We start from the raw sequence: 12500 nt of genomic DNA, 5'->3' as shown, positions 1-12500 counted from the left end.
TGCATAGCGTGTGTGAGTGTGTGTATGTATTATAATCCTTGCTCCATGTCTGCATGTTTATAATATACACATGCATTTACTCCGTGTTTACATCAATGCTGTTTATACTGTACAAAGGGGGCAATTCTGAAATTCAAGCGACGTAAACAAGTCAAGGACGAAAGCGTCGACAAGGAAATACTACACCATTTTCGGATGGCTAACTCCCGAGCAGCGAAATAATTGAGTTTCAATAAATCATCAGATAACGATTACAACTTCTCTCTCTCTCTCTCTCTCTCTCTCTCTCTCTCTCTTTGTGTCACGAGAAGTTGCGTCAGATCTTCTCACGTTGGGAGGAAATATATTTGTGGAAAATGACTGCAGACAAGGGCTGGATTACAGCTGCATTAATTTTTTTTATTTCTTTTTATTTTATATTTCGCTCGACTGATCAAAAAATCAGATTGGAAATCGAAAATACAGAAGTCGATTATTGAGTTACGCTGGTCCCATTTTTTATTTCTCAAATTACACCTGGTTAAAGAGATGTGTTAAGAGTCAATTTTGTTTTAGTCATCCTTGTGAAATTTTGAAATTTCGAAATTTTGAAATGTTAAAATTTTTAAAACTTTTAAATTTTGAAATTTCTAAATTTTAAAATTTCTGATTTTTTAAATTTCTAATTTTTAAATATTGAAATCTCGAAATTTCGAAATTTCTACATTTTGAAAATCCGAAATGGTGAAATTTCAAAACTTTAAAATTTTGAAATTTTAAAATCTTGAAATTTTAAAATGTCGAAATCCCGAAATTTTGAAATTTCGAAATTTTGAAATTTCGGAAATTTCGAAATTTGAAATTTTGAAATGTTCGTGACGTGACTAGAAAAAAATAAAAAATGAAAAACTGTTCTTTTATTGCCGTGAAATACTCGATCCTCTTGCGAGATGGCAATTATAGATTTCAAAACTTTCGATTAATTACGAAAGTTACGAAGCTCTTTTTTGCCTTCCTGTTTTTAAGTAAAATCGGCAACGAAATGAAGAGAAAGACAAAGAGGAGAATAAGGACGGGGGAAGAGGAACAGGAGAGGAGGATAAAGAGGAGGATAAGGAGGAAGAGGAGGGGCTGGTTTAAAGAAACAGAAGAAAGAGGGAAATGAAGAGAAAGACAAAGAGGAGAATAAGGACGGCGGAAGAGGAACAGGAGAGGAGGATAAAGAGGAGGATAAGGAGGAAGAGGAGGAGCTGGTTTAAAGAAACACAGAAGAAAGAGGAAAGATAAGAAATAAATGCGTCAACAAAATCCCAGACATTTTTTGATTGGAATATTTCAGCATCGTATATCTAGAGAGAGTAAAGGATTATATACTTTATTTAATTTGTCTATAAATTAGAAAACGCTTTTGCTATGAACGGTAATATTTTTTTCATTCCTGTTTTTTCTCGGGAAACGAGAAATCCTGGAACTGGTGAAGGATGAAGAAGAGCTTGAAGGTTTCTTATAAAACTGGAGAGGAAGAAAGGGAATAATAATAATAATAATAATAATAATAATAATAATAATAATAATAATAATAATAATAATAATAATGATGATGATGATAATAATAATAATTATTATTTTTATTATTTTTCTTTCTTTTTGGTTTATATATATGTACGTATATATTATTATTATTATTATTATTATTATTATTATTATTATTATTATTATTATATTATTATTATTATTATGAAGAAGAAGAAGAAGAAGAAGAAGAAGAAGAAGAAGAAGAAGAAGAAGAAGAGAGAAGAGAGAGAGAGAGAGAGAGAGAGAGAGAGAGAGAGAGAGAGAGAGAGAGAGGAATATCAGTTTTTAAACTCAGAACTGCCCACGGTTAACGTTTCCATTATTGTTCTATTTCAAAGCAAACAGAAGAAATTACGGTTGAAGTAGTACACGACTCTTATGAAAATAGGACTGCAATTGGCTGCCATGCAATAAGCTGAGAGAGAGAGAGAGAGAGAGAGAGAGGAGATACCATTCCAGATCATGTGTACTTCACGTCCACTTTCATACGTTTTTCCCGGGAAATCGGAGAATCCAATTACGGGAGCCCGAATTACGGGGGCGTGTTGGTAATGTCACCGTGGGATTTCCTCCTACGCAGGACAGTCCTTCTGCTGAAGGACCCTGCTGGGACTCACGTCCATGCCTTGGCCGATAGGATGCCAGGCGTCCTACCGAGGAAGGTGGGCGTAAATTGGCTGACGTCCTTACGAGAATTGTGTCGTCATGACTGGACATACGATGTACATGCAGAGGAACGTATATGCGCTATATATATATATATATATATATATATATATATATATATATATATATATATATATATATATATATATATATATATATATATATTGGTTCTCTTGTGACTGTGGATGTTTTGTCTGTGTTTCTGTAAACACGTTACTTAGGAGTTCCTTGAATGTATCATTTGCTTCTTTTTTTTTGTCTTACACGGCATGTGATATGGCTATTACATACATACATACATACATATATATACACATTACACATATATATGTGTATATAAATATATGTATGTATACATGTATATTTGTATTTATGTATATATGTATATACTTCAAAAGAGTGACACCGCTGAATGAAGTAGCCTACATTCTAATCATGTTGAAAGCGTGACGGTTACGCTAATAACAAAAATAGAAAGAAGAGGAAAATAGCTTTTGGGTCGTTCAATTATCGAGATCTACGCGCCTCTTCACGATTCACGCCAAACGATTGTCGCTAACAGATTGGCTTGGATCAGATGGGTGGTCACTGTAAGTTTGCGTGCCTTGATGATTGGCCAATCGGCAGGTGACAAAGTTCGTTGTGACTGGCCAATCAGCAGGGCTCTTGCGGACAAGGTGATAATGTATGTTTTGTCCGAGTGATTTGCCAATCGCTAATCGGGACTAAGAGGTTGTTTTTGTATATATTTCTTTAATAAGTCATCGATTGATTTGGTTATGCTATTTGGCGTTGCATGATTATGAGCATCGACGCTTACAGCATGATTTTCAATTTAACAGATCTGAATTAAGAGGATAAAAAAGTATTAAATTTCAGAGAAACATTCTCTCAATCTATCCATTTTTTTTATTAGATATTTTCACGTCGTTAATTTATAAAATTATATATTAAAAAATAAAAAAAAAAACGATAGTAAAGTTTAATAAGTCACTGTCGTCTTCGTAATCTAAAAGTGACGGCTGAGTGGCCATACGTTCGCTTATGTCCGTCACATTTCGTCGAGTTATATAATATTTCTCTCGGTACCTCTCAGAATAGATAAGTTCACCCCACATCTGCCTCGTTTTCTATGTTGCTGACTTCTCTGTCTGTCTGTGTGTCTGTCTTTGGCTCACGTAGATACAGATGCCCATGTTTCTCTCTCTCTCTCTCTCTCTCTCATTGTGTCTTTAGCACACATAAAGAAAGGCGCCTCCTCTCTCTCTCTCTTGGTGTTTAGCACACGTAAAGAAAGACGCCTCTTTCCCTCCCTCCTCTCTCTCTCTCTCTCTCTCTCTCTCTCTCTCTCTCTCTCGTTAAATAACGGTCACCACTTTCACACCCAGCTTGCGTTAAGAAATGATGTTTGTTCGTCGACAGTCCAGTAAATGCGAGTGTTATCAATCTCATCACCAAACAGGGCACCTTCAGCTGAACAAAGATTGGCAGAATCGAAACAATAGGCCGAGTCAGTTCCGCTCCTTAAGAAGAGACTGTTTTTTAAATATTAAACTGGTTCTATATAATTTTTTTTTAATCTGATTTTTAAAGTTCATCTCTCTCTTCTTGTTATAAGAATTCGAAGACTGGTTTTTAAACATTAGACAGATTCTATAAAATGTTTTTTTTTTAACTAGTTTTAAAATTCATCTAATTTTTCTTTTTACTCTAGAAATTCGAAGACTGGTTTTTAATATTAGACAGGTTCTAATATAATTATGCTTTTAAAAACTGTCTTTAAAATTTATCTATTTTCTCTATTTTAAAATTCACGGATTGGTTTTAAATATTAAAAAGGGTTCTAAATAATTATGCTTTTAAAAACCATTTCTTTAAAATTTATTTGTTTTTCAGCCTTTAAATTTCGATTCTCTCTCTCTCTCTCTCTCTCTCTCTCTCTCTCTCCTTGGCCTTTGAATTCTCTCTCTCTCTTCAGCCTTTAAATTTCGACTCTCTCTCTCTCTCTCTCCTTAGTCTTTGAATTCTCGCTCTTTCTCTCTCTTCAGCATTTAAATTTTGATTCTCTCTCTCTCTCTCTCTCTCTCTCTCTCTCGGGTTACTGAAATGGATCTTTATTCCTGAGCAAATAGAAAGGGAGATGGATGAATATGCGCCGCCGCTAAAAATAGTATACATATGTTTGCAGAGCATCGAGATACAATGCGATGAATCACTCCCTTTCCTTTCGTCGTGTCATTGGGAGGTTTTGTAGTTGTTTGTTGTTATTATTGTTATTGTTGTTAATGGTGCTGTTATTATTCTGAATGCTGTTGTAGATTTTGCAAACATTTCAGATAGCGTGGTCAAGTTGTTTCTTTGTGTAAATACTGAAAGTCGTTTTAGTATGGTACGTACTTGCAAACGTCTCTCTCTCTCTCTCTCTCTCTCTCTCTCTCTCTCTCTCTCTCAGTATCTCTCACACACACATACACATACATATATATATATGTATATATGTATATATATGTATATATATATATATATATATATATATATATATATATATATATATATATATATATATATATATATATATATATATATATATATTATATACTGAAAATATCTATAGCTATATATAGATAAAAAACACATAACATATATATATATACTATCATAATCAGTAAGAGTATGAAACTCAACTAAACGAACTAAAAATACCTAAAAAAATATCTTCTGTACTTAAACTCTTCTTATATACGCTTCTAGACATCGCTCGAAAGTAAACGTGACAAATCGAAGTACTTAAAAAAACATAAAAAAAGGTAAAAGAATGTTTTTGTCGATGCTCGATTGCCACATCTTCAAATCAGGAGATGACAAACTGGCCGAGTTGACCACAATTATGACACAGCAGGTTAACATTGGAGTTTTTTTGGACGATGGCGTCAGGCGAATAGCTTCCTCAGTCCGGAGACCGTAATGTGTATGTTGTATATATAATTATATAATTCCTGTAATACGGTACCATTACGAAGGAATAGTTATGTATTTTGAGCTGTGTAATGATTTATTTACTGACGATCGTAAAGCGCGTTGTGTAATTGTATAATTGCTGTAATACAGTGGCCGGTAATAAAGTCATAGGAAAAAAAGTTGCAGAAAAAAAGTCACAGTTTTGGCTAAGAAAAAAGTCACAGGAAAAAAAAAGTCACATTTTGTGGTGACCTGTAATGAAGTCACATGGGAAAAATTCGTAATATTTCTTGAGGGTTATTATCTTTATGATATTTACAGTCTTTTGTTTAGGTTTTTACGATCATCCCCAACGGGCTTGTATACTAAACGCGCCGCAAAGGTGGATACATACCGGGTTAAAACCCTTGGGAGTCACTATCTAGAAAAGATTATTGTGACTTTTTTTCCTGTGACTTTTTCCCGTGACTTTTTTTCTGTGACTTTTTTCCCGTGACTTTTTTTTTACCTGGATTCCTGTAATACAGTACCATTTAAGAACGAATTGCTGCGTATTTTGAACTAGTACTTGGTATGATTTATTTGCTGAAGTAGTGTGCAAGTCGCCGCAAGTAACTGGCATCTAACGATGGTTTGTGTAATTGCTATAATATGTGCTGAATAATTGCTGTTCAGTTCAGATATTGTATACAGAAGCTTTGTATTAGATGCTGTCAGTACAAGCATCCTACGACGGTTTGTCTAATTGCTATAATGTGTTGTATATAACTGTTTACTTTCTATAAAACAATACTATTACGAAGAAATTGTTACGTAATGAGAGGAAGGTCATTTGGTAGAGTAATCTTTTTTATATGAATAATAATGAATTTGAAGTTCGGACAACATTATTAAACGGCAAAGTAGCTAATTCATTATGAAACTGGAATGTTCACATTACTTCCTGTTTACTCTATTGCATGTTTACTTAGCTGAGCGAATAAGCAAATTAGATGAACACTTTCCTTTTTCGATCCATATAAGCCAAGTGTGCATTAAAAACAAACGCGTAACTAGGTGAAAAATCAATAAAGAAATAAATAAATGAAGAAATACAAGTTAATCTCTGGCCCTTCGTTTCTGCTTTCATCTTATGTCTACAGTGACGTAAGGGAAAGGTTTATTTCGAATGTTTTCTTTTTTTTAGTGTAAAATAAATCTTTCTAGTTAATTGGATCATGGCGTGATGTTTCGTTTTATCTTTTTTTTTTACACGTCGTGTTTCGCTACTCAAGGGAATACAGGTTATGCTACGCTGGGTCTGGTCGTTATTTGGACGGGTAACCACTAAGAAAAATGCTAGACGTCCTTGCTTGACGTACGAGGGGTAAGATACATATATGTATGTATGTATATATATATATACATATAGTATATACTATATATATATTGAATTGATCAACAAACAATCACGTGTGTAGCAGAAATAATTGTCAGACTCATATCAGGATCGAACCCAGGTCTTTCAGTTGAAAGGCAAGGGAGCTACCAACTGACCCTTGATGGGAATCAGAAATTATATATGTAAGTATACATACATACATATATACATATATATATATATATTATATAATATATATATATATATATATATATATATATATATATATATATATATATATATACACACACAGAGAAAGAGAGAGAGAGAGAGAGAAGGTCCAGACTCATATCTCAGAACTCCAAGGGCGTCACATAAGCGCACGTCGGCAGCGAACATCAAAGGCAGCAGACAGACACCTTAAGAGCTGCCAAGATAAAAAAAAAAAAATGTTTGTAAATGAGGCTTTTTCACCAGCAAGAGTTCCTTGGGATAGGTTTTCCCTCCTATCCCTTTTCGCGTATTTTCTTCCTTATTCCTTTCTCTTTGTCTTTTATCTAGTTCCTTTTTAAAATCCATTTTTTCTTCTTTTTTTTGTTGCAGTTCCGCATTTTCCTTAGTCTTTCGTCCAGTCAGCCCTTAATTTTTCCCGCCACTTTTCTGTCCGCCGAGCTGATGAGACATGCGTTATTCATTTCCCGCGTAAACGTATCAAAACTTCATGCAAATCCGGCAGCTGGCTGGATTCTGTGTTGGATGCTGCACGTGTCAGAGAGAGAGAGAGAGAGAGAGAGAGAGAGAGAGAGAGAGAGAGAGAGAGAGAGAGAGAGAGAATTAAAATGCTCTGAACGAATGAGTCTAGGATTGAACTGAACTGAATATAGAATTTAGGCCGAAGGCTAGCACTGGGACCTATGAAGTCATTCAGCGCTGAAACGGAAATTGACAGTTAAAGGTCTGAAAGGTGTAACAGGAGGAAGACCTCGCAGTTGCACTATGAATCAATTGTTAGGAGAGGGTGGAGTGTAAGATGGAACAAAGAGAATATGAAAGGGGGTACAGTGAAAGGAATGAAAGGGGTTGCAGCCAGGGGCCGAAGGCAAGCTGTAAAGAACCTTAAGCAATGCCTACAGTAAACCGCATGAGGTTCACTGACGGCTCTAACCCCCTACGGGGAATGAGTCTACTGTAGGGCGTCCGCGAACTAAGCCATTTACTTTGTCAGCGGCATGATAAAGAATGTAAGCAATGTACGCAAACGCTTAAGAACAAACAAACAAACAAACAAAAAAAACTTAAAAAGTGGTTCTAATAAGATAATACGTCAAAGAATAGTAGTTTTTTTCCTGACCAATAGGCCTATGAAGGCTAAAGAAATTTTAAAGAAACAATGGGTCTACATCGTTTCCCGTAGGGTGAGACGGTTTCAGGGCATTTAGTGGATGAGACGATAATCATCGGATCACGTGGACTATCTATCTATCTATCTATCTATCTATCTATCTATCTATCTATCTATATATATATATATATATATATATATATATATATATATATGGCTTCAGTGGAAATAAGCCCAACACTTCAAGAGAAGCGGATCCATTACTAAGAAGTTACCGATTAAAATAAACAATCTGAACAGGAATAATGAAAGTTTGATGCATTTCAGCTTTAACGGTTTTATGCCTCGTAGATCTTTATTTATAAAGAAATTTGCAAATACAGTTATTAATCTTTCCCCAACAATGACTTCTTTCACCGTTCTTCCTTGTTTATTCCAGTCGCTAACACACTTTCAAAAACCGGATTCCATAGAGCTTGTTTATCTCCCAAATAGACTTACAAATCATACGAAATCATTCTTCTATTCATCGCATAGAAAACGGGAAACAGAAAACGGGGTTTCCATTGTGTTTCCTTAAAAGTCAATGCTTCTTCTTCATCATCATCATCGTTGTCATTATGATCACTTCGGCCGCTTTCATATCTAATAATGACGAGCAGAAAAAAGTATGTGATGTCGGTGGCGATTCAGCTGTCAGATGAGCACAAACGGGAACAGACGCATCTGGAAAGTTTGATGGTCCGAGGTGCATTTCCTGTAACGGTCCAACAATAATTGCTCTCAGTGCTCGTGGCTACTTCTTGTTTAGAAGAATGAATTCTTTACGATGATTGAATTGTTTCTTTATTTATCAGTTTCATGTCGGTTTCATTGATTGATTGACTGATCGATTGATTTTATGAAGCTCAGGCTCCCAAGACAAGCACTTGGGACACTTTTGGCCATTCAGGGGCAGTGAAAAGAGGGAGTTGGAGTGGTTGACAAGATAAATAGCTCCAGATAATAAAGGAGATGACGTACAAGGAACTAAAGGTGGAACTGGGAGAAAACTCCAAAGTTGCACTAAGAAATCAAATTTAAAGAGGCTGGACTGCAATACTAAAGAAAGAGGAAACGGAAGTAAAGTATAAGCCTAAAAGTGGATGCAACTAATGGCTGAAGGGACGTTGCAAACACTTTTAGTAATGCCTACAGTGCACCAGTAAGGTGTAGTGTCAGCACCTCCCCCTTACGGGATCTATTTCATGTTGTAAACCCTGAACTTGCTGCTTATGCCATTGAAGTTTTATGATGACCATTGCCCGAAACAGCGTCATCTGCCAAACATTAAGGTCATTTTGCATTTGTTCTGTACGTTTTCTGTGATGTCATATACGTTTATTGCTCTTTTATAGACTTTTGACTTGCGTATCTTTGCTCTTCCTTCTCCAAGAGGCGAACAATCATTGCAAGCATACAGTCTTGAATAACTTGTGTCTCCAGCGCAGTCAGTCATTCCTGCTTTAAGGCAGAGAAATAGACCTAACCTAAAGCTGCAATGGAGTTCTGAAGTTCTGATAGTGAAGTTTGAAGAACTGTAGTTTCCTATAGAGGTAGAGGGAGGGAGGGTGATTACTATATATTTGTGAGTCCTTTTATTTTTATTTTGCTCCGCTGAGGTCATTCTTGTCTTTTCTGTTTATGAATAAAGTGAATGCTGTGTGTTTTGTACATGTTCTTTCGTAAGATAGCTGTAACACTGAAGCCTCTGGATAACTGTTTATATATATACATTGCAGGCATTTCTTTATCGCTTATATTAAAAGAATTTCTACGTCATCCATCCCTTTAACAGATAAAATAGCTCTTGCAAATTCTTATCCGAGCAAGGAGGAATACTGAAGTCATTTCAAAACACCAATTATTTCTGTTTAGCGTTTTTTGAGTTTCCAAAAGGTGTCTTTGCAACGAAATATTCAGACAAAAGATAAGACCAACTGCAGCACCTCGTAGAAGTTGGAACCGGAATATAAAATTTAGGCCATGCGCTGGAACCTATGAGGTCATTCAACTCTGGAAATAAAGCTGAAACATTCGTTAGCAGAGGGTGGAAAGTAAGACGGAAGAAAGAGCATATGAACGGAAGTATAGTATACGGAATGGAAAGGGTTGCAGCTAGGGGCCGAAGGAACGCTGCAAAGAACCTTGAGTAATGCTTACAGTGCACCGTGTGAGTTGCACTGACAGGGCTGTGACCTCCCATAGCGGGGCCTCGCAGGAGTTGTCTTATTTCGGAAATGACAGTTTTTGAAGACTTGCTTTGGGATGTAGCGTTATTCAGTTACCAAGTGCATAATTATTTCGACTGATGGATTTAGCTTTGATCACCAGCTCGGTATTAACCCGGTATGTATCCTACCTTTATCAAAGTCCAGGGTAAACTCATGCCGTGACGCCGTGTTTAGTACTACCCCCTCGGGGAACAAAGTGTATATACACCCATTTCTATATTGTGTGGTCGACAAATTATGTTAATAAACGATATCTTTGATCCCCGAGGGGCTAGCACTAAACACGGAGTCCCATTTTGCGCTTCCGCCGTATTTAGTACTAGCCAGGACCCACTTAGAGCTCTAAGTGGGTCCTGGTACTAGCACCTCGGAGGTGGATACATACCGGTTAATACCCACCAGCTCTTCATTTCTACTCGGAAGTGTCCCATGGCTTGTCTTCGTGACCTAAATGTCATTATTCATTTCTGCTTTGATACGTAAAGCTGATGTAACAACGCCATTAAACTGAGGCAATCAATCTTCTGGCTGTCCGAATTGGATTATGAACTTCGACTCCTTAACCTTTTTTTTTATTATTATTATTAAAGGTAAGTCTAATTCATCTTGTAACTCGTTGGTAATCTCGAGCATTTCATGATTATTCGCCTGTAGTGGAGCTGAAACGACCTAATTTTTTTTTTTTTTTTTAGAAGCTTATTACAGATTAGTGTGGTGCATCACGTGATTCATTTAATATTTAGCGTTTTGTAATTCTTTTGTCTTCGATTTTTGAGGCTAAAATGCCTCAGGCTATAATCAATTTTATCATAATCTGACAAGGGTTTCTGAGCTATAAAGATAATTAGCAGGTACAAGTTTAATACCTGTCCCAAGATATATTTTTAATGTATTGTTATATATCAATTTTTCTAAAATTTCGTTATCAGTTACCTAAAATCAAACTTTTTAAAATGCGAAGAAATAACAGGACATTACAACGAAATTCAAAGTTAGTGTATTTGAGTTATTACGACTATAACGCACTATTTTTAAAAGGCATAAGATTTACCGAAAGAAAAAATCTGACGAATTTTAAAGAATATTTTTTACTGCTCACGGCTTTATAAACCGTTAACATCTGTCACCGGAACCGACGGATTTTGCAATCCGAAAAATTGGATAGAATGTTTGTCTTCGACGCACTGCAGGAAGAAGTCACAAATAATATTATTTTGAGAAGTCTCGCTGTGGAAGTGGAGCAACGACTGCAAGACTCTTGCATCTGGCATCCATCCACCCTCTCCCCTGTGGGAATCTTAGTGAATGCAGTTTTTAAACCAGGTACCTGTCGCTTTTAAGATTCTTCTAGCTGAAGAAAGTCGTGTGCATTGTTTTTCATTCCGGAGGAATTTTATATGACCGATGTTAATATTTCCTCACAAATTCTTCAGCTGATATTTTCGCCTCAGACCCTCAGATTATGCTTCTTAAATCGTTTTCCCTTTAGTTGTCACTCTGAGCTTATTTGTTATTTGAATCTTCTTTGAACTATAACATATATATTTAAATCTTCTTTGAACTATAACCTACTTATTTATTTAAATCTGCTTTGAGCTACAACCTATTTATTTATTTAAATCGGCTTTGAAAGATAACCTATTTATTTATTTAAATCTGCTTTGAGCTACAACCTATTTATTTAAAATCTGCTTTGAAAGATAACCTACCTATTTATATAAATTTGCGTTGAGCTACAACCTATTTATTTATTCATGTCTGCTTTGAACTACAACCTATTTATTCATTTAAATCTGCTCTGAACTACAACCCATTTCTCTATTTAAATCTGGTTTGAAGTACGTCCTATTTATCTATGTAAATCTGCTTTGAACTATAAACTATGGTCATTGATTTACAGTAGATATCATTTGAATTTCTACCTATTTATTTAAATCTGCTGTGAAATATAATCTATCTATTTAAATCTTCTATGAACTACAACCTACAGTACTGTGACCTATAACCCATTTATCTGTTCAAGCCTTCTATGAACTACTACCTTTGTATTTACTTAAACCTTATTTAAACTACAACACACTTATTTAAATCTGCAGCGAACTACAACCTGTTCATTAATTTAAAACTTTTCACTACAACCCATTAATTTAAGTCTGCAGTGAACTACAGCTTATCCATTAATTTAAACCTTTTCACTACAACCCATGTATTTAAATCTGCAGTGAACTACAACCCATTTGTTTATTTAAATCTGCAGTGAACTACAACCTATTATCTATTTAAATTTTCTATGAACTACAGCTTATCTAGATTTTTAAACCTTTTCACTACAACCCATTTATTTAAA

At 35.3% G+C, this 12500-nt stretch overlaps 1 long non-coding RNA gene across 1 annotated transcript in view; it reads right to left on the bottom strand.

The window, feature by feature from the left end:
• Positions 1 to 12500, bottom strand: part of LOC136834226 (uncharacterized) — a 78757-nt gene that overhangs the window by 21409 nt on the left and 44848 nt on the right. The gene's annotated exons all lie outside the window — the stretch shown is intronic.

This window comes from Macrobrachium rosenbergii, chromosome 53, assembly GCF_040412425.1.
Source record: "Macrobrachium rosenbergii isolate ZJJX-2024 chromosome 53, ASM4041242v1, whole genome shotgun sequence".
In the NCBI taxonomy this organism is placed as follows: Eukaryota; Metazoa; Arthropoda; class Malacostraca; order Decapoda; family Palaemonidae; genus Macrobrachium; species Macrobrachium rosenbergii.
Note: the sequence above shows the minus strand (reverse complement) of the source record. Positions and strands in the feature narration are given on the sequence as shown.